The 23,758-nt window shown below is 44.8% G+C and overlaps 1 long non-coding RNA gene and 1 other non-coding gene across 2 annotated transcripts; one reads left to right on the top strand and one right to left on the bottom strand.

Annotated features, from left to right (window-relative positions):
- Positions 1 to 22,653, top strand: LOC122647154. The gene is made up of 3 exons (XR_006330810.1): positions 1 to 11; positions 8,372 to 9,948; positions 22,588 to 22,653. It is a non-coding gene; the product is annotated as an uncharacterized LOC122647154 (long non-coding RNA).
- On the bottom strand, positions 11,377 to 11,463 carry TRNAS-GGA. The gene has a single exon. It is a non-coding gene; the product is annotated as a tRNA-Ser (tRNA).
- Positions 22,654 to 23,758: the final 1,105 nt, after the last annotated feature.

Here is a 23,758-nt window from a genome sequence, read left to right as displayed (position 1 = left end):
AAGTGTACAAAGTGGCATAAAGTGATTCTTTTCGGGGTTGGTTGGAGGGTGTAAAATCAATCAGTTTGCGGTGGCCAGATAGATATCTCTGGTTGAGGTGTTAGCAAGTCGAGTTAGTTAGCGCCGTTGGCAAGTCGAGTCTGTAGTCGGGTAGTCAGGTAGTAAGATTGGTTTCACGAGAATGAGTTGGTAGCCATTCCGTGATTGGTAATTGGTTCCACGCCTATATATCCATCTGGGGCGGTAGTTGGATCGGTTCCGGTTTGACCAAAAGAATCGGTGTTGACTGGTGCAATACGAAATGATGCTCCTATCATGCACCCTGCGCCTTATATGCTCGGTCCCTTGCCGTACCCCGTCCCGTCGAAGAAAGAACGTCACTTCCGTATGAATCAGGGAATCTACTGAGAGCAAGTAATCTCGGGCGTACCATCCAGGGTTCGGGAGGTTAAAGGGGGGTAAGGGAGGAAGGGCGGGTGAAGTTTCTTACCCCTCCTTCTATCCCTTGCTACTGTTCAACTGGAGCGGAATATCCTTTGCCCACTCCTCATTTTCCCTACTACCCATTATCCGCTATATAAACTAAGATATAACAACACTGATTATCCGCAATATATATATATATCTAACAACAGATTCTCCGCTATCAACAACCCACCCTTTGTTGTTGGTGAGAGAGAGCCTACTAGACTAGACTGATCGCCCTCCTCTCGGCAGTGCCCGAACAACTACCTGACCCCCTAGCCCTACGTTGCCCGCTTGGAGCGGGGGGTTCCACATTCTATGGACCCTGCTCCGAAAATGCTGTGAGAAAGGAAAGGGAAGATCTTGGAAATGGAGAAAGATGATCCGTTGGTTTAGGAAAACTATAACTCTTGGTTCTGGAATAAGCGGGTTCCGGCCCCTCCGCATCAAGATAGTCAATCGAGAGAAGTGTTCATCCGAGAAAAGCGGCTTTCGCACCTCAAGTCGGTTATCCGTATCGGTGAAATGACTCTATCCTTAACACATACGCTTCGGCCCAACGAAATAGGCTAGCGCAGATCCCTCTCTCCAGTTAAGTACCTACCCGTGAGATTAGAGCAGATTCGCTTGTCGTTGTATTGTGTCACATCGACTGCACTTTATTAATCTATCTGCTATCGGTTGAATCTCAATCCCTATTACGCTTAATAAACAACCTATTACGCTAGGATTCACTCTTTACGCTCAATAAACAACCTATTACGCTCAATAAGTAATAGGTTGTTTATACGTGAGTAATAAAAAGAAATGATGCTGATAGAGATACAAAGGTAGACACCCTAATCGATAGGGACAGAGATAGACGGTTCAGTTACTTTCTTTAAAAAGGGTAGGTTGGATTAGGGCTATCCCCTTTATCAGCCTAGGAAGAGAGAGAGAACAGGAGTCCGCCTCCAATCACCAATAAGAAAGAGTAGAGTAGGGGCCAGGCTTTACCAAGCAAGACAAAGGATAAGGCCCGTCACTCTGTTGCCCTCTTTCTTATCTACTTACCGGGGCCAGGGCTAGCTGAAACAGAACCTGCTCACAGCCCAACATCAGATACCGCCACCCAATAAAAAGGATACGCTTAGTCAGATAGACAGGCATGGATCGCAACCAGCAACTAACAACTGCTAATAAAAGATCGGATAGATGCCAAAGACAGAGATCTATAGATCGATAGGAACCGATACCTAAACCAAGATAACATTCTATCTGCCACTTACTACTGAGTTCATTAACCTGCCTTCTTCCCTAACCCCCCTTAAACTCCCCTACTCCCTCATCTATTAATTGATTAGGGATCTCATATACTACTTAAAGACTTCATCGAAAGAGATGCAATAGAAAAGGAGGGCGGGGATGCTACCACTATGACAGGAAAGGAAGAGTAAGCGCTACAACCAGTCCCCTCAATAGAAGGGGATCGAATAATAGGACCATATCGAATCAGAGGGAGGGATCGTACCACAAACGAATACTGCCACTTAGTACTAACCAGCCATAGTTATTGGTTAGCCGCATCTACATGGAAAGGCTTTCCAAGAACAAACTACCTTTTATAGATAGGCAAACGCTCATATTGACAACACGAAATCTTGACCCCACTATTATTTATGCGTTAACAACCTCCCAACAAGTTGAAGTCGAATCCCGCTTCTACTTTGGTGGGGGATGCCTTCGGGGGAAAGCCATCAACCTTAGCATCGGAACAAAGGGGACTATATTCCAGCTTTAAGCCGGGGAATCCCATCGAGGGAAAGCAACCATATTTTACAAACGTATTAACGTAGGACCCATTCTCCATCAATCAGGCACATTCCCCCTACCTTCTCTCTCCCATTGACGTATTGGAGAACCTGGGCCACCAATCTTATTGTGGTCACACGTTGCAGCAACTGGTCCACCTTCTATTCATGTACCGAGATCCATGCTACATCCATCTTTTCCATCGCCTCAACGTCTTCTATATGTAATAAGATCTCGGGTTTTTATCTCAGGCGCAATGAAGCTTGGGATTCCAGTCCAGGGGATTCCACCTACTTCATCCGATCGAATAATACCATGATTAGGGGGTTCGTCTATTCGGGCCACTATTCAATGAATGAAGGCAGTAAGATTCGCTTCAGGAACAGCCATTCACCTAGTCACAGAGCTGCCCATTCTTCAAGGGATCCCCTATCCATCAGTTGTTGACTAGCCCATTACTTCTATATCACCATGGCCTAACATACAGAACCTACCAGCGCATCTGGTCAAATGTTAGAGGGGGAATTATTCGAGAGAGGCGGGACTGCTTCTTACACAGATCCATTGAAGGGGGACATTCCATACCGTTCTAGATCCCCCACTGTGAGGTTCATTAGAAGCTTTAAGCCCACTATGATACAGATCTTCGCCCACCTCCTCAAGGCTCGGAATCCGACGGATAACCACCGCCTACAGATTGCTCCTACGGCTAAACGAACCAAGGCTCTGGTAGGCGAGGGTCAGCTTGAAAGGGATACCTTTTTGGAAAGGCCAATCCAGAAAGAGTAGGCAAGGGTCCTCTAGGAGGCAGAGTTTCGTTTTCATTCGATGCTGCCAGCTAGCCCTATCCCCAGCAATAGGAATAGAAAGCCATACTCTCTCAAAAGGCCAACCCCCTCCAGGCTCGGAGTGCGAGGGTCAGCTTGGTGAGGCATCTCTCTCGAAGGATGCAATCGACAGATCCTCTTATATACGTATCAACAAACCCCACCTCCAACCACTCATTCTCCCTTCTCGGGGGATTCATGTCACACGTCAGAACCCCTCTCTCCAGGAATGCCTATTACGCGTCAAAACCCAGAAAAGCTTTTCTCTCCAATTGAGCCTCTATACAGAGGGATACTTTCTTGAACGCCCTATCCAATAGATTCGAATAGATACGCTCCTCTATAGAAAGGCAATAGATACGTTCCTCTATGGAAAGACATCCATATTCGATAGATAGGCTGATCTAGAGAAAGGCCATAGGTATAGAGAGGGATAGATAGGCTAATCTGGAGCCCAAGATACAGATATTCAAAAGCATGGATATTGAATAGGAACCCATGGAAAGGCTACTCCATAGAAAGGCTCATCTAGACAAATACAAACGCTCCTCTATACAAGGGCTCATCTAGATCAAGGGATAGTTACTTACTTACCCGTCTATGTTTAGAGGCTAACACAACCCGAGGAGGTGTATACCATCGTCACCGACTAGACGTTTATTCAAAGGCTAAGCCCATCATGGAAAGGGATAGTTTCTTGAACGCCCTATCCACAGAAATAGAAAGGGATGGATATCCTCATCTATACCAATAGAACTGGCAATGCAGGATCTGATCCTGGCTATCGAAACGGAAAGGATGCCGCGGCGGGCTTTGACTCTACTACCCTCACCCCAGCTCTCGGCCCTTAATTATTACGAAAAGGGGGGGTGGATCAATTGGTTCAAAATCAACTGCACCCGCCTTTGCTCTTCGATCCCGATTCGGAACTATAAGGGATGTTGGGCGATATGGTAGCGGAGAAGTTGCTTAGACTCCGTCAACCTCTATGATGCCTTTAATCTGTTGGATAACATGGTTCCCGTACCGCCTGATAGATAATTTGCATTCCCGTAGCTTTATCCTTTTTCTCTGGATCTTTTGTCGGCAATCAGGGCCCGGCAGCAAAGCTGGCGTAGAGGCTTCATTCAGACGTTTCTGAGGTATGTAGGGGTGGAGCTTCAGTCCATTCGTCCTTTGGCAGGCGTCGGTAATCTGTAGCGATGGAGTATCCCATTACCTTTCTTTCGGTTTTCATTCACATCTACTCTCTTCGTGGAGGGTAATAGCGGCACGGCAGGATCATTCCGGCACAGCAACATCTGGTTTGCGGCTCTATTCAAAGACTAAGCGAGGCGACCAGAGGTCGGGCTCTATACGAGCTCCTGTTGATCGGCTTTCTTCTATCTGTTCTTCCGAACAGTTCGTTTTCAAGGGTGGGCCTATTTCCAATTCTGCCTGAGAGCTTGTTTGTGCGGGCTCATGTCCGTATTTCCGTACTTTCATCTCATTCCCTTCCTCTATATGCCCTTCTCTTTCCTTTCCTTTCGCTTTCTAAGCAGGGGTTGGAAGCTACTCTCGTACATTCGCTTTCCTCTGGCAGCACGATGCCAATTCCGCCTCAGAGCCAGAATGACGTGGTGGTTCCTTACCGCTACAGCAGAGCTGAATTGCGCGGGGACGAAGGCCAGCCGGCCAGAGTCCATGGTATGTTTATCTTTTTTATAGTTGAGGGGGGACAAGGCAGCTTACGGTGAGGAGGGCAATACATAGACGGTGAGGAGGGAAATACATACACCCCATTTCGACCTCGACCTGTGTCATATCATAAAAGTCCTTCTCGTGCCATATGTACTGAGTTCTCTCGGGAGACATGGTTTAAGCCCCCCAAAAGTCCCTTTCGCTTTAAGGATGACGGCCTGTAGGAGCACGGCTGAATCTTTCTCTTCATGGATGCTCCGCGTGTGGTCCTTGATGCAAAAAGCTTCCCAGGCCTTCTTCGCGCTCCTCTGTTCCACCTTCTTTTCAGACTCCCGGACGTTCTTTCCCGAATCTTTGCTTTCGTTCGACCTTAAAGTCACCAAAAGGATTCCCTTCTGAAAGCCATAGCAGGTACAGGGCTCTGGACTCCCCCTCGCCTGGGAACCGCCTTACTCTTTTTGGGATCATGATCTTTCTTACTCCGCGGAACTCATCTTAGAAGATCAGCACTCATCCTGGCACATTATTCGGACGTTTGGGTCAAATGACTTCTGGATAGACAGATCTTTTTTGAAAGCCTTTCTCGGGGGCTCTGAGAGGTAAGTGAAGCCTGCGAGCCGATCCCCCGCTGGTAGCTTGACTAGGGACTCGCGATGCTACTTTTTTGGGAAGTAGGGCCTTCAGTGGTCTTGTTGGTTCGAATCCATCTCGCGAGCATACGCAATGAAGCAAGTCTACCCCACTTCTATTGCGTATTTTAGATCAGTATCTCTTTTGTTATCTTCAAGTGAGCGTAATTGAGAAGGCGAGGATCCGTGCCTACTAGGAGACGAAGTCGGTATCAGATCCATTACGAAGTTGAAGAGAACAAGTAGGGAGAGACTGTTGCTTACAGGAAAGGGAGGCCTAATTGCTTGCTTCAATTAAGTAATTCAACTGATTTGTGGCCCGGGTTTACTAAATTTTTCAATGAAATATCTCGATTCCCGTAAGAAAACGGACTTTAGTGATTTTCGGCCCGGGGAGACTAAATTAATCCGACCTCTCACTTAAGAGCGGCAAAGAAGACACCTTTCTATATGCCATTACCAGATGCCATTACCAGACACCTTTATATATGCCATTAGTTGAAGCTCTCGTCTACAGCAACTCTATCGAAAGAGAAAGACGATCCTGCTGGTTGCTCTTGCCTGCCTCAAGTATGGAATGCTAATGGTTTCGAGACTAGCCCGGTCTGAGTCTATTCTATCGACGGAAAGCGTCTATCGCGGTGCAAATCATGTGAGTACCACCAGAATGAGTTCCCGCTCGTAGGCTGGATTCAAGCCATGATTCCAAATCCGGGGTCTCTGCCAGTGTGGAGTGTTGGGGATAGCTGGGTCTATTCTGAATGTGGTGGTTGGGGTAGATTGAGTCTATCTATAAAGATGATTTTTTAAAGAAGTTCCCCGATTCTTCGAAATGCGATTACGGGCTAAGGATGGGACCAGTCCGCCGGTCGAGAGGCCAATAGGAAGAAAATGGGTATGGCGCCCCATCTTTCAAGGAAGTCTGATCAAGTTCCAAGAAAGGGTCAAGATTCTGCTCAGTCAAGATTCTGAGTTTGCCGGGGTTGGAGCTCCAGGCTCAATGGGATAAGAGGTGACAATAAGATGACGAAAGTCTTTTCGATTCAAGTGCGATTCCTAAAATGTCCCCTCGGAGGATTGGTAATACGGATGTTGGGGGGATTCTCAGCTCTCGATTGGATCTCGTCTTTCTTCGAAGGTCGCCTCATTCTAGGCGGGGCTATTCCCCTAACGGGAGTTCCACAAGGCGCTAGGATGAGGTAATCTCACGGACCATGGTTCTCAAATTGAAATGGTTCCCAGTCAGATCCAAGATTCGATAGTTGCCGTCGTAATCACAGCTAGAGAGTGCGGAAGGCCAAGAAAAAACTAAGTGGAAGTGTATTTTCGATCCAGACTAAGCTTCTGATCAAAGCAAGTTGCTTGGACAAAGGTTGACGGATGATAGCCTCTAAGTCGGGCCTTTCCCTATTGAAGAAAGAAAAAGAACGGGACTGGGAAGAGCTTGCTAGTCCGCTTGCCTTGCGTTCAGAATAGCGTAACAGAAGATAGTTGTTATCTATCTTTCTTTCCCTAGCCGCCTACCGGGCGAAGTACTCGATCGGGGGCAGGGCGTGAAGGTGGTGGGCGGTGGGCTCTTCCGCCTTAACTTGAAAGAAGGCAATGAAATTGTCCTAAGACAAGGCGCCCGATAGGGCGCACTCAGCCTACTAAGTCAAACCCTTAGTTCAACAAGATCAAGAAAGCTCTAAACACCCTCAATCAGGCTTTTCTTTTTAACCTTTCCTAGACAGAGGGAAGAGAGCGCTCCTACACGAAAAAAAGAACTGAAACTAGAAGACGAAGTTGAGCGCGTTGAATGACATCGTATAGTAATCAGTGAACGCATGTCGTCTCCTGGAGATGTGTAAAGGCTTATTGACAATGGTAGCTGCCGCGCATCCACAAGAAGGCACTGAAGAGCTTAGAAGTGATGAATTTCCTGTAGAACGGTCCTTGTCCCATTGATCATTGCACGTTTGAGTAGCATTTCTGGATAAGTCGTCTTTATTGCCGGTGACTGGCTTGCTTATACGTCTTTAGGCGTGCGTTGGGAACTACACTTCCAGCAATAAAACAGAGGACGCGGGCACTTAACTAACACTAACATGAATACCCCTCCTCCGGCTCTCAAAGACAAGAAGGCAATGATTGGGGAGCTTCACCCAGAAGCCAGCTGGTTGAGGTTGTTCCCATGGGCATAGAAAGTTTGTTAGCTTGGTGACAGGTTGGATAGAATGACAAGAGGAACCACTGTCATAACTGGCCCAGAAGTATAAATGTCGTTACTGCTCAAGATGTATTGTTCCGAGTTGGCTGGCTTCAGAGTCGGTTCGTAACCAAGCTATAATGTGAGAGAGACGCAAGGGTGCTCGTAGATCAGCTCGAACACCCGGGAGGCTCGGCTCCCTACTTGCCAGAGAGCATCTCTCCGTCGAGACGCTAACTGCTGATCTCGGGTTCCGCTGTGCTTACGGGGTCTTTAGACAGGTTCCTTTCAGAACAAGGGCCTCGTTTGCCAGGGGTTCGCGGCATACATCGCAAAGCAGGTCCTGAGGATAAGGTCGGAGGTATTCCAGCATGCCAGGAAACTGTTCTATGTAAGACCTATGATATACAAAATTATCAGACCCTCAGGAAGCGACATTAGCTAGGCAGCGGGGTAGCCGGAGCTCCACTACTTAGCGCTTAGGCCAGGGACGGAAGGAAAGAGAGAAGATAGTATATTTCTGCCCAGACCTACCGCACCACGCCTCAAGAACGAGGCTCTCGGACGGCGGGCAGCGATCGGACGTCTATGACAGCAAAGCTACGAACGACTATCAAGGGAATTCGCGCGGTTGGGCTACCAGCCTGCTCTGACCCAGGTGTGCAACCATTTTCAGACCTTTTTGTAATATGCCCTGTCTTGCTATACCTGAGGCGACACGCCGCTATACCGGAACTTTTAGTAGCGGAGATACCGTGTGATAAATTAGAAGTAAAAAGTTATTTAGATAGATTTACAATCCTAACCTGAAATAGCCATCAGGCTAGAAAGCCGCACCCGGATAAGCAGTTTCAGCTTCTACACGTACTTTTGCCAATGCATCTGCTCTCTGGCCTCAAAACCACACCCGAAGGAAGGCCAGTTGCTCGCCCCTAACAAGCAACGGCTAGCGCGCGCATCCGTTTTTCAGCTTTTTTTGGGGTGAACTTACTGCTCCTGGCTTTACCTCATAGGGGTAGACAGGAATATTTAATGGTTCAAAGTCGAGGTAAACGACTGATTCTTAGTCAACTCGGTTAGCTTCCTCTGCTTCCGGTGGCGGGACAACCACTGATGCGGAAAAAACAAAGGCTAGGTAATGTCTCTCCAACTAGCTCTACCCTGGTCACTGGGTCAATAATCGGCCCGGTGGTTCTTCGACTGGCACCGGAATAGATTTTGGGCGAGGTGGTGGTGGGAAAGCTGCTGGTACTAGTATCGAAACCATAAGGGGCGTTTACGCTGGGACTGAAGCTTTGATACTCGTGCCTACGCAGCCTTTGTTCGCATCTCTCATCGATTCCCCTATGGAGAAGAGGAAAAAAAAAGAGCATTCATTGGTTGGACCTTTATGCTACCAGCCTCTGCTATTGACACTCTTTCTATACTATACGAGCTGTAGGATCATGAGCATCACCCACAAAGGCATACATAGTTGGCAGTTTCTCACCCGGGTCGAGATCTGAGGCCGGTGCGGCAACCCATTGATCCACCGGAATAAAAGCGAGCAGCATTGGGGCTAGCAGCATTTAAACCAAAAAAGCGATTCACTTGGTTCCAACAGCAGATCCAAATCGGGGAGCAGAGCCAATCACAGATGTTGATCTCGTCCCACCAATTGAAAATGGCGTTGAAACTACCCTTGATGACCCAGAACGACCGGGTTGTAGTTGAACCATCTCCGGTGAGAGATTTGGTCCACCGAGTCGAAAAAGAAGCACCTTGCCCATATTGATACCCCATTTAAGGTATTCCAGTTGCATATCGGTATCTATACGCCTCTACTTCGGTTTGATAGCTTGAAAAGGTTATTTAATTGCTTTTCCGGGGGGAAGGAGAAAGCAGTACCAATTGTGGGAACATCAGCTTATGCCGGAACAGCGGTGAAGAAAGCAGCATCTCCGCCACCATATCCATATTTAATCCCCCCGGCCCTCCTGTTTACCTCTTAGCAGGGGTGAAAACTGCACCATCACTAGCGACAGAGTCATTACCAACAGCTTCCAATCAACTAGTTACGGATCGGTAAGGGTCTGTTAAGAGCTTGTCTTAGCAGAGCCTCGCCTCAGGGTCATCAACTGAAACTACTGATGCTTACTCATATGCTGGCCGGTCCGGTTAAATCCAATTTGATCTGCCTTAGTCTATACCTAAAATATCTGTTGTGCTCTTCCAATTGGTTCAAGGTAAGCAGCTGAAGCAACTGCTGGGGGTACCTATCCAACTGTCTCTGCCGCTGGTGGAACTGGATATCGATCCAACGAGTTCGGACGCGAGCGAAGGGAAGCGTCGTACTATGGTTCAATGGGTGAGGATGCTAGGTTACCAGGTTCTCAAATCGGGTATTGAACCCTCTCTCCCCCAAGCTGTCTTCTCCCCCTAGCTGTATAGTTTATCTATCTCTCTCTCTCGCTACGCCCCTATACAAAAAAAAAGAAAGGATCACAATTGTGCTTAAATCCCTACTTCCACCGAATCTCGTGCAGCAGGAACCATCCGACTTGTTTTTCATAGTGCACATTTAAAAGAGTGCCAATTGTTGCAGAGAAGGAGCTGCATGTGTTCTTGTTCAAGAATCGGGATAGATCCCTTTGACCCCAGCCTCCTCTGATGTTGAAAGTCTCTCAAGCCTGACTTTCTTAAGTCTTCCATTCGAACCACTAGTTGGTAGTCTGAACCGTCCCTCTTCCCCAAAAAAGAGCACCTATCATGCTTTGACCCCACATCACATCATTGTCGGCACATCGCTTCCTTCACTCAATCGCCCCGGAAGCCTCTCCATATCGTTTTGACCTTTTTCGGTGGCGGTTAGCTTTTTTTTATTCCCCCATTATAAGTCGTTACTACTAGCAATGACTTCCTCTTTCATTACTTCATCCTTTCCATATCCCTCTCCCTTGTTCTCAGTGACTCATCAAATGGCACTCAGTTCATATCTTTAAGTTCGATCATTGACAAGGTTCAAAGAAAGGGTGGGACTATCAATAAGAAGAAAAACAAAAATTGCGGTTTCATTATGGTATTACAGAACGACAATTACTTAAATATGTTCGTATTGCCGGAAAAGCCAAAGGGTCAACGGGTCGGGTTTTACTACAACTACTTGAAATGCGTTTGGATAACATCCCCTTTTTCGATTGGGTATGGCTTCGACTATCTCTGGAGCCCGCCAATTAGTTAACCATAGACATATTTTAGTTAATGGCCGTATAGTAGATATACCAAGTTATCGCTGCAAACCCCGCGATATTATTACGGCGAAGAATGAACAAAAATCCAAAGCTCTGATTCAAAATTATGTTGATTCATCCCCCCATGAGGAATTGCCAAAACATTTTACTCTTCACCCATTCCAATATAAAGGATTTGTCAAAAAAATAATAGATAGTAAATCGGTCGGTTTGAAAATAAATGAATTGCTAGTCGTAGAATATTATTCCCGTCAGACTTAAAACTAACTAAAATAAATAAAATAACAAAAAAATTAAGGGTTCGAGAAATTTGGCCCTCCTTTTCCTTTCACCGAAATAAATTGACCTAAGGTAAGTAGTTTACCCAGGATTTTTATCCGATTCATGTGTCATGAATCGACAGGGGAATTTTCATTCCTTGTCCACTCTTTCCCGTATTTTCCGTACCACGGCAATTAGGAATAGAGAATCCATATCAAAGAAGTCTAACCGTTGAAATAATGGTATCCATTGTTATTTGATTTGATACATTTCAGTCAGTAACATTGGTGAATTAGGTGAAGGCGCGGAAAGAGAGGGATTCGAACCCTCGGTAAACAAAAGCCTACATAGCAGTTCCAATGCTACGCCTTGAACCACTCGGCCATCTCCCCTACAGAATTATTATGACCCGGAAACTGAGTGAATAGCGAGTCATTCATATTAGATTATTGGATAGGTACAACCAATCAATTCGACCTATAAAAAAAGAAAGTTTTTCATCAAAGAAAGAGCTTTCCTTCGAGGCTCCGGGATAAAGATCAAAATTTTGTTCTTGTGAAAAACTGTAAAAGATATGATTGAGAAAGGTATACCTTTCTTTATATATATAAATATATTTTTATATTTATAAATTTTTTTTTAATGAGTCTGTTTTTATGCTATTTCGTACTGTACAATTCCTTTGTTTGTGGGAAAACGATCCCACAAGAGACAATGAAAATAATTATAGAATGGATTGCTACCTATGCCTAGATCGCGGATAAATGGAAAAATTTTTTATCTTCTGCCTCCTTACTCCATAGGCGAATCAAGGAATTTGAAAAGGCCTTTGTCTTGCCATTCAAAAAAATATTTTGAAATAAAAGATGGGAAAGCGGAGAACTACCTCTCGGACCTCTATAGGCTTCTATAGTGCCTCCTGAAAAGAGTTCCTTAAGACCCGAGCCCTTATTGGTTCACCCGGTAGCCTGCTCCTTCGCTAAGACCAGGATTTCCTCTCGACGCCCCATCAACGTGAAGTTTGAACTCACCAGCCCATTACTCAACATAGGAGGGGTAATACTTTTTGTGAGACTTCTTAGAACGAACACAGATAGGATCAATATTAAGCTACTTTAGGGATAAGGAATCCATGTATGAACCCGGGGAGTTAACATTTAATAGAAAAGTTAAGTCTCTCAGCCAATTCACCACTTTATTTTTGATATGCTCAGAACTAGAGAAAGAATCTTCAAACCTTCTTTTGTTTTTCTCGAGCCAAATTTCCCACGATACAACGATAGGAAGAAAGGCGATGGTTGCATGGATTTGAGTCTTTTTCCTCCCGGACTAAAAGAAAGAGAAGATTGAGTTGAAGCTTTCTTCTTTTCTGCTCTTAAAGTAATCAAGGATCTTAGGCATCCGGGGACCGGCTTCGCGAGACTATTATAGGTCTACTCTTGGCTAGGCACTACTGGGCGGAGCTTTCTCGATCAACTATCTTACTTGAATGAAGAGCATGAATGAATCAAGCTTCAATTCATGTTTTCTTCTCTTATGATATTTGTTTATGAATTTACAAAGAGAACATCACTTATGATAATAAGAATTCTGTCATTCGCGTTGCTCACCTTATCAGATAGAGTAAGCGAGTCAACTACCTTATCAGATAGAGTAAGCAAGCTTCGCTACCGTGTAAGATAATAAGCAAGCTTCGCTACCAGACTATAAGTACTCCCGATACACAAACTGAATCTTATACGAAGAATAAGAAAGAAATCGATGAACCTCCCTCTCACCCTTAATTCATTCATTAGCCAGCAAGCTAGGAGTTCAAGTCACAGTAGTAGTTCGTAGGCAGGGAAGTCAATGGAAGTTGGATTGCCTAGTTGCTTTTGAGTTCTATTTTCACTAGTTTCCAAGGCTTGATTGCCCCTGGGCTTGGGCTTGCTTTGATGATGGGTAGGCTTGTTGTGCTTTGGCCCTTCTGTGGGCTTTCATCGAGGCGCTTTTGCGTAGGCCCAAGTCTTCATTTTTAGGACTTTCTTTGATGGTTCATGTAGGCTTGGGTCTTTCATTCGGGCCCTATTGGGGCACCCTGTGGGCCAATGCGTATAAGCTTGGGCTTTCTTAACGTGGCTCATTTGACGACTCAGTACATGGATGTCACGAGTCTATTGGCATAGAATATGGAATCTTTTCTACGTAAGCTGGTTGTGCAAAGTTTGTTCGTGCATACAGGCAGTGTGATTTGGGGATCTTTTGTTTGCTCCGCAAGGTAGCCAGAGCCAGCCAGTTTTTCATTAAAAAGGCATGATCGTCTTCAACTGCCGAAAAGTAGTGCGGAGAACTAGTAAGAATTGTGCCTGCCATCCAATTCGTGACGCATGGCGATATTACTCTACCACTCTATAAATGGAGGCTCGATAAGTGTCTTCACTTCATCAAATTCAAATCAAAGAAATTTAGTACTAGCACGTATGGCTATGGATGCTGCAAACAGGCTTTATGCAATTGCTGCCGAAATGGGGCAACTGCAAAATGAAATTCAAGAGCACCGTAGAGTGCTAAACTGCCTTTTGATAAGTGTTAGAACAATGGATCCTGCAAGGAAAGAAGCGCGCATTCGCGCTACCAGAGAGCGCATAGAGGGTTTGGAGGAGAGGCAGCAAGCGCTGCGGGCGGAGCAGCAAGAGCTCGTTGTGCAGGCGATCACCCGCGGTGACCAGGGAGACTAGAAGAAAGAAAAAAGTAGTAACTTTATCTTCTTTCTACTTGTTAAGGCCTATCCTTTGACTTATTTCTGTTTCGCAAATAATTAATGTAGTTAGCATAATGCCTTTAAAGCTCTAGTAAAGGCATATGTGGTTGTTTATGTAATGTAGTGATTTATGTAGTAGTAATGAATAAATCTTTTGGATAAATGTTTTTTCTCTACAGGCCTCTTGAATCCTTTCAATCCCTATTTCTTTTTGGAATGCTAAAAATTCTACTTGAGCATCTAAATCTGGGTCACTACCAGCAAAAACATCTCTGAACAAGATTCTAGCACCATGCCAAATGTGTCCGAATAAGAAAAGCAAATGAAGTATGTCCAAAAGTAAACCAACCCCTTAGACTGCTACGAAAAACACCATCGGATTTCAAAGTAGCACGATCTAATTCGCAAATTGAACCCAATTGAGCACGTATAGCATCTTTTTTCACAGTAGCAGGATCGCTATAACTCACTCCATTGAGTTCGCCGCCGTAGAACTCAACAGTTACACCTACTTGTTCAACACTATACTTCGATTCCGCCCTTCTAAAAGGAACATCGGCTCTAACAATTCCGTCGCCGTCTACCAAAACGACTGGAAATGTTTCAAAAAAAGTAAGCATACGACGTACAAAAAGTTCACGCCCTTCTTTATCTCTAAAGATAGGGTGTCCTAACCATCCAACCGCTATTCCATCCCCGTTATCCACTCCACCCGCCCACGCCGATTAGGTTAAGAGACATTGTTCGTTTAAGGAAATCAGTCTATCGCTTAGCGCTTAGAATCAATTTAATGAGCTTGTTCTGCTAGACCGAGAATAGAAATTCAGTAGGTAAGGGTAATATGAGCGCCTTTGACTAATCTTAAAAGAAGGGCTCCGTTGGGGTGTCTTTCTCTTTGGAAGTTAGGAAGAACCGGGATCCCAAACAAGACTCCACTAAATACGATATTCCACCCGATACCGGGGACTTCTCATTCTGTATCGGCAGAAGCCTTCATCTGACCACTTTCCCATTGGAAAAATAAATTTTCTCGCAAGATAGCAAGGCAAATAAGGCAACTATAAGCAGATCCTTTTGAAGAAGCTTTCTATGTACAAGTTCAGGGCAATATCGAGAAAAAGGCAATCTCGATAGTCTAAATCGGCAGCAACGGCTTGGTTAAACACAACTTACGGGCTGGATAGCTTTAGAGCAGTCTCTTTCTTTTTACTGCTTTCCGCTTGCTGGCTTGGTTTAGGGAATTTGACAGGCACTTCGCTACTGTCCTTGCCTAAAGAATGAAAGAAAGACGAAGCCTTTCTAATTATGGAACTCGGGACTAGCCGCTTCACCTGGCTTTCCATCCGAAAGATGGGCGGGTGTCCTCGTTCGCTGCCTGGCTGGCTTGCTTGGAAATGGGTCCTCGGAATTCAATCAATATGGTGAGTTCGATTATGGTTTGTTCAACTAGTGGATTTGGCCCGTGTTCAGTGAGTCTATTGGAGGAGATGTTTTTGTTACAGATACTGGCTTCATAAGAAAGAAATAAGAAAGAAACTATTACTGGAGCCCGATCCCCTGCTTGTTAGTCATAAGGCCGGAAATCCTCTGCTTAGTCATAGGGCGAGGTAAGCCACTCGACTGACTGACAAGGAGAGGAAATGAATGAAATGAATTCCCGAGGGATCAAGGGCTGGGGTTGGACCAGACACCTGGCTACCTTGTTATACGTGTTGGACCCGGCTCGAGGCGTAACTAGGCTACGTCCTTCCCTATAAAAGAAGGGTATGGTTCCGGTGTAGATTGGTTTCATGCCAGTTTAACAAAGAAAGATAAATAACTAACTAACACATCATGATGATCCTTCAGTCTAATTTCTTATCATTTATCAGATCGGCAGCTACTACTATAGGTATTAAGAATGATTATAAGAATCAATCACAACTTCTAATATATAGGAATTATTGTAATTATGAAAATCCTGATTCTGAATATAAGGATGAGAATCTATATTATGATAATAATGTATTCCTATATAATATGATATACAACATTAATAATCTAATAGATAAAGAAGATTGTGAATTGCTTTATTCAGGATGCAGAGAAGCCAGTATTACATTTAGAGAGCCATACTTACGATGTATTGAATATGATAAAATTACATTGGCAGTAATGCAACTCTTATTGAAGTGCGCTTACCATACAGGTGCTTCTTATGGTAAGTTTTTTATAGGTTATTATATGTGTATTCCTATAGAAGATGATACCTCCGGTAAAGTAACCTATAAAAATCATCGTACCTTTATGATATGTACTGCAATACCATTGATAGATAAAAAGGATAATATGAAACCTAACATGGATGTCTATGCTCAGATTTTAAAATATACCACGCAAAAAGCTGAGGAATACACCAAAGAAGTGCTTACTGGTATATTCATTAGAATCTATCTCAAAGGTGATCAAGAATCTAGTCCTATTATGTTGTCTCTGAGCTCTAATCAAATCGCTAGCCAAATCCTGCAATTAATGGAAAGCGGTATAGGTAGTGATGAACCAAGAGAGGTTCAAGCAATTGGGAAAGGTAAAAATAATTATTACAAATATATAACAGCACTCAAACCACCGAAGAGTAAGGTTAAAAGGAGGCCTTTCATTGTAGCCGATATAGAAACAGTTCTTGTGAAGGGCTATCAAGTCCCTTACGCTGTTGGTTTCTTACCGGTCTGGCCTGATGAATATTCTGTGGATTCCATACCTGATCAGGATCATATATTAGAAAGATATTTCAGTGAAGATTACATAAAAGAGGAATTAAGTTCAGATAATCTATGTTTAGAAGATTCATTTAAGGATAGAAGTAATAAAATATTACATCTATTTATAGAGCGTATAGCAGCATTTGTGGAAAAACATAAAGAAATCCGAACAATCTATTTCCATAATTTGTCACGATTCGATGGTATTATTTTAATGAAATATTTTACTACTCAAGGGTTAAAGTATCATATCAAACCTCTATTGAGGAACCATCAATTATATAAATTATCAGTGTATCTTGGAAATCCCCTCCTCTCCTATGGGTTTTGGGAAAGACCCTACTCCCCTGGCTAATGAATGGTGAAAAAAATGACTTCCCATAGGGAATAAAGTCCAGCTTCTCCGATTCTCTAGGAAGAAGAAAAGTCTGTCCCTCTTCTCTTCACTTGCAGCGAGTGCAATCCCTACTGCGCGCCTTTCCTTTGCTGCCAGCCCAACCCTTGCATTTAGTCTCGCTATGGCTAGCTTCTTGGATTCGGAGGAAGATTCCCCAATAGGGTCTTTTGGAATGACATTCTGGGCAGAAAGATAGACTGAGCTACAACTTCCTATGGGCTTGCTGCTTTTCATCCTATTTGGCTAGTGAAATAGTTGAACGAAGACCCTCATTATTCATTGGGTTCTGGTTGATTCACCAAGACAAGTCAAGAAAAGTAATAAGAAAGAAAAGCGGAATGATGACTCAAAATGAAGGACAACGAAAAGGTACCACAAATCAAGTGCAAAAAGATGATGAAGGAAATGAGAATCGGAGAGTACATATAGGGAATCATCTCCGGACCATTTTCCTTACTCCTTTAGGATGGCCACTATCTTAGACAGTTCCCCCTAGCTTCCAAGTCAAGGTCCACAACTGACAGCTTTCGTTGGCCTGCAGGGAGTCGTTTCAACACTTCAATCCGCTTAGATCCCGGGCGAGCCCTAACAGAGAGGCTTTCTCATTCAGCTACATTAGCTAGAAAGTATAGTTGGCATTAGCATTTTCTTTCGGAGGGAAGTTTAAGGTATTGGGACACAGAGGGAATAGAACCTTCTCGTCGACTCATAGCTCCCAGACTCCCTCCCATTCATTCCCTTCCTTCTTTGGCCTTTCACCAGGATCAAATGTATCCTCGCTTGCTTATTCATATGATGTTGGATTTGCAATTGAAACTAAAGCCTCACCAGCAGCTTCATCTTCAGTGAAGCAGCACCCTCTGCCCTTAAAAACCGACGTTTTGGACCGCTTTGCTAAAGCCGTGAAAAGGAGTGGACGGTTGTCTTTTGGCCTAGTTGGACTGGTTCGCCTAATCGAAGAGACCCTACCCCCATATCAAAAGAGCCCCTACCTTACTTGTTCACCGTACTAGACCTCCATATCATATGTGTAAAGAGCCCACCTCGGATACGAAAGAAGGACACAGGAGTGGTCTATTACATACACATTAACAACTCAAACCATAACCATATACTGTTCATTCATAGCGGGGTAGTTCACTAATGGGCTGTTTCGATTGAAGCGGAACAGAGAGAGGTTCGCTAGTGGATACTGAAACGTGTGGGCTTGGTTCATTTTCTATTCCGCCTAGTACCAGTACAGACCCATCTTATGAAATAGAAAGATTGACCGCCAGATCATAACAGTAATCATCCATGTACGAAATCCTATCCCTCGATGGCGCTTGGCTAGATCCACACTCTTTGATTGCTTCCCTCATTCATAATGAAACCGGGTATACGTAGATTCCTTGATTCACCACTCTATTCGAGCATTATGCGGAGTTAGGAGTTGTGACAACATTGTCTATTATGATTCGGGGCGCCAACCACTAAAGATGGCTCGCATTGGTTTTACGTCCTATCCCGCGTGAGGGCAAGGTAAGCCTGTTTTCACCGAGCACACTAAGTGAAACACGGAAAGATCGAAGGTTCAGTGATCACTTATGATATTCCTAATTGAGTGAAGGTAGCTTGCTTCTTGTTAGGAACAAAGTCACTCGACTATACAGGAGAGGAACGAACGGAGGAGAAGCCTTTAAGTGAGTTAGGGGGGTTTGGCGCGCTTCTCGCCCATTAGAGCAGTGAGGTAACGCCGAAGGGTTAAACTGTTAAAGAGTTGGAGTTCCTGTTTCAAGAAGTCGAGGGAGTTTCTCCTGTCGGTTCGGTGAATCGGGGAGTGGAGTTCTTGTTTCAGGCGGAACAGGAAGTCGGCAGTGCTTTTCTTTTCCTCCGCTTGTCGGTCTGTCAGTTCAGATGAGGAAGAGGTTTTGAGTTCGAGTTGGAGTAGAAGCCAAACGACGGGGCCGAGAATCTGTGATCGATCCGAAGAACCACTGCCAGATACGATTCTGCTTCCCCTTCGTACTACCAAAAAATGCGATTCTTGCCCGGCTTTCTTTCGGCTTAAGAAGGCTGCGGTGAGAATGAGGATCACTTCGGAACTCTAGGAGAATGGGCGTTTTAGGGCGGGATCTAAAAGCTCTCCAACGTGTTGCGGATCCTTCAGCCGTGAGAGGGTCTTTTGGCTTCCTCAGGGCCGTGTGAAGCTTAGCTTGCTTTAGCAGCCACGTGTGATGATTCAAGTTCGTGGTAGGCGTAGGAGCTGGGCGAAGCGGTAGCGAAGCTCAGGTGGTGATGCAAGTGCGCGGTGAGCGTAGTAGCCCCCTCGGGCATGCTCCTTGTACAACCAAGCGAAGAGCTAGTAAGGGCCGGAATGGAATATCGTATGTAGTGTAGAATCGGATCTGAGGCTCTTTACTAGGATTGGAACAAGCAAGGAACGAGTGACCACAAGCTCCGCTTAAGCGCTCGACATGCAGTTAGCTCAAAACAGGTTCACTTATGTTAAGTTTGGCTAGTTGCTAGAAGAATGGCACTAGAAATTGTCTTCGGTCCAAGCTGGTAGATGGTTCTTACTCCGGTCAGTTGGAAACCATCGGATAGCCTTAAGAAATGAAATTTCCATGTTGATTGAGCGGAGTTGCTCGGAACAAGGTTTGGGGGGAGAGGAACGAAGTCGCTCGACTATAAAGGAGAGGGGAGAGCACTTTCGGAAAAGAAGGGTTATATTCTATTCTATATATCATATGGTTTCTTCTTTCTTTCCTTCAGTGAGTTCATTCCTTTTTTTCTCTCATCTTTCGGCGAGATTTCTTTGCTAGCCGAGGAATTCGAATAGTAGCGGCATTCTTTTCTTGACTATTTGCATCTTTCTCTGAGTTGGCTGTAGCATTGAAAACTCTTTCACTCTCTTCTTTACGAGGTTGGTGAAAAAGCTGAGGATTTGGTTCTCATTCCGCTGAAAGGAAGAACAGAATGAGAGTGCCAAGTATATTTTGATTAAGGAGAAGAGTCTTGTGATGAATGCGGAAAGGTTCTTTTTATCCCCAGAGTGCAGTAGGACGGTTGGTGCAATGACTCTTTCTGTCCCTGCTGTCAGTCATTCCGGGCAATAAAGTAGGAAGAAAAACCTTTACCGGTCAAACTCTTTCAAGCAAGCCTGTCCCAAGCCGGTCTGTTCACAAATCGGATGTTAGCTCTTTTGCACGAATCTGCTCTTATTGAATCCCCTGCTATTGTATTGAATCAGATGCAAGTCTTTTGAAATGAAATCTTGTTTTTCTATAGATGCTGCGGCGTAAACGGTGATCATTGCAGTTGTTTAAAGAGGTTCAGGGCAAATAAGGGCTTTCCAAAAAAGGGCTCGTCGAAATAGCGCATCCAATCGAACTAGCATTGTCGGCGAAGAGGCTTCATTAGCAGTCCTTGTCGGGGAAGCTCTTACTGTTCTCGAATAAATGGACAAAATCCCCGGTTTCCTTTACTTTTTGCCGTGCCTTACGTCCACTCTCTCTATATCCGACCTTTTCTCTAGTCCGGGCATCCAGTATAAGTATGTCAAGGCTATGGAATAGGTTTTGCAAAGACAGAAGCAAAAGTCCCTCCTTGCCTAGGAGCTCTTGTCTTAAAAGACGAAGAATACGAGTTAGCGGGGCTGTTTCTTGTTGAATGGACATCTGAGATGAGAAGGAATTAACACATTCAACTTCATGAAAAGAAAGTGACATAGTTACTGGACAAGGAACTAATTGCCCATAAACCCGTCTCGGAATATAAGGAGCTGCTCCCTCTTTGTGTTACAGTTAATCCACGAAGGGGACATGCCAACAAGAGGACAAAAGATCGAATAGGCTCTTATCTTAGGCTACGCACCTTGTGCGTAGCATTTAGGCCAAAAATCCCGAGGACAAAGAGGATTAGCAATCATTCGACAGTTGGGATTGGGATGCCGCTTTCACTAGTAGAAGATATCCACGCAAGGAAGGGAAATGTATGCAAACACGGGGTTTTCTAAAATAATTGGAACTAGGCCAATGCCAATCTCATCTATTGCAGCAAAGAAAGAGGAAAGGGGCGAAGCGGTTACCTAATAACATCTTCGTTGTTGTAACTATCGACGAATACTGGTAATTCTCTTTATCGATGCGAATCATAGTAAGGAAGTTTACATACTTTTGATCAAACCCGGGAGAGGAATTAGATCCGGCTATAGCCTAAGAGATGAATAAGTCTAAAAAAGGAAATACCCGATTAATTACAAAGTGTTGGTTCCTGTTATTGCCAGCAAGCATTCCTTTAGCAAGTAATCCCTTGAGAGGACCTTTTGGCTGATCTGAAGACGTGACAGACTTTGGAATGTCTGTTGATGGCGGTGTGCATGAATGTGTTTAGCCCTTTTTGGAGGTAGTAAGTTAGCGAGAGGGGTGAAGCAGGCTAGCGATTCTACTATTACGCTGCAGTAGTAAGCTGATAGTCGCTATCTTCTCTTAGGTAGCAGCACATGGGAGTAGAAAAAATCTGCCTCCCGAGAGGCATAAGAAGGGGCGAAGCGCTAGTTAGTGGGAATAGTCCTTTCCTGGGTATACCTTGTCAGCCAGCATCCACCTCACGAACAAGCAGTCCCACGGCCTTCTTTGAAAAGGATGATTCCTTATTCAGAAATCCGGATCGGATGTTGACAATCAAATCTTTCTCATACCTGCTATCCGGCAAGACGACTTTGAATTGAATTCTGAAAGCCACGGAAGGAGGCAGTCAGCCTTATTATACATTAAGAGAGAATAGAGGCCCCGAGACATCTATATGCCCAAGTCTTTGTCACTCGAACCAACACTTCTGGGAAAGGAAATGCACAACAATCCCAGCGTCCATCGTGAAGGTAACCCGGTTCGCCTTTCTGACTTACAATGGCTACATCCGGGGCGCATTTTGAGGTTTTAAGTGTGCTGCCTTAAGAGGGGCTTTTGATAAAGTCAACTACGCTCCCATACCATCGACTCTTTTCACCCAAAGTGAAAATCTCCTGGTAGATCCGGATAAGAAGATTGAGGTTTTCAAGCCCTCCCAGGATAGCCCCCTCCGTCAATTCTGCGACCGTCCAAGAGTAATGTCCTCCTTCTCTAAAAGGGGCTTCACCAGATTGGCGATTGCCTTTTTTAGATAGAAAATGGCACCAATCTCTAGAAAATCGGGACCCCATTTTTGCAAGTCCGAATCCTCCTTAATGACCTCACTTAAAGGAGGAAAGATATTCAAAATAGGGGCCGTCCTTTTCCGAAAAAAAGACTGGAACGTGAAAAAAAGCTTTTTCACTAAATGGTCGAGCACCTGGCTCAAGATGAAATAAAAAAGAAGCTCTACGAGGAGATCCGCCTTGTTGGGCTGGCTGTTAGGTCCTCGTTAAGATGCGTGTTGTTTTCTTTCTTTACTACATACGTATGAAAAACCCCGAAATTCTTGTTCTCGTGGAAAAAAACGTCCATTGACCGATGTATAACTGTTTCCAGCTCTCAACCGTAAGTTTCGCACTCCACGAGTGGATTAGTTGAGTGACTAGACTTAGAACTCTTTAAGATATCAATCACTAAACTAAACAAATAAAATAAGAGAAGAAAAGTTCACAGAAGGTTGGAAAGTAGTACGCCCGGTTCACCAGGTTCTCAAATCGGGTATTGAACCGTCTCTCCCTCCTGCTGCAACCTTTGCCTCTATCTCTACTTCTCGATCTCGAACTCAAACTGATGCCTAGCTGCCTGAATCTCTGCTTCCTTCTACTACCAGCGGGCTAGCCTTAGTTATGATTTGTATATCGATCCCTTGGTTGGAGGACGGATCTCGCTACATACTAAAAGGATTTTGATCGCCGCATTGGAACTACCTACCATGAACCTTCTACCCCGAAATCCCACCACTTAGAGTCCATAGGAGGTTGCGGGATGGGAACTCTCGGGGCAACACCCTACCAAACTACCAAGGGGAAGGGGAAATCGCAGTAGGTTTCTATTGAACCCGATTTCGGTATTTTCGGCTCACCGAATAACACCACTCGAGCTTTTATACAGAAGGGTGGTCTACGATCAGCTCTGGACCCGTCGCACCACGCCACCCCTCATAGCCCGTAAGCAACAACATAAGCAAGTCCACCACAATCTGATGGTTCTTGCACGACACAGGGGCTGGCCCAGGGATCACGACTTCAATTTCAGGCCACTAGGAACAACTCTTTACCCCACCTAAGCGACCAAGGCTTCAATGAAAGTGGAGGGGATGGACTTCGAACAATCGATTCGTGGTCAGGTGCTTCGGGCCCAAAGCTGAAGAAGGGTTCATCTGGCCATCTTTCTAGACGAAGCGAAGTATCTCCTTGCATAACGCATGCTTTCGTTCGCATTTCATCGTCTTAATAGCCCCTTTCAAAAACCGCTGATGTCTGGCTTTCAAAGCCGTTTGGCCGTCCCGCAAATCAATCAAAATAATCTAAATCATTTTTCCATATGCATAAGCATGAAAATACTAAAATACGCCTTCTGGGCTCCTTCCGTAGTATACTAAGTCGCCTGGTTCCAAAGGCGGAGAAAGCCGAGATGCTCCACTTCTTTAGCGGGAAGGTCCTTCATCCGTGACAAACGAAGCGGAGGATCTGACAAATCTTTCCTGTTGCATGGAAAGAAGTCTCAAGAATCAAGAGGCTCGAGAGACCTCTGATTCGGCTTCATCCGTAAATGATGCTGGAGCAGCGTAGAAAACGGAAGTGCGCGGATGCGCACTCCTGCGAAGAAAACTACAGGGGTGGTCGTAGACCAGCTCGACCGCAGGCTGGTTGTAAA

The sequence above is a fragment of the Telopea speciosissima genome, unplaced genomic scaffold (assembly GCF_018873765.1).
Source record: "Telopea speciosissima isolate NSW1024214 ecotype Mountain lineage unplaced genomic scaffold, Tspe_v1 Tspe_v1.0012, whole genome shotgun sequence".
Classification (NCBI taxonomy): Eukaryota; Viridiplantae; Streptophyta; class Magnoliopsida; order Proteales; family Proteaceae; genus Telopea; species Telopea speciosissima.
The sequence above is the reverse complement of the archived record's forward strand: the minus strand, read 5'-3'. Positions and strand labels throughout refer to the sequence as shown.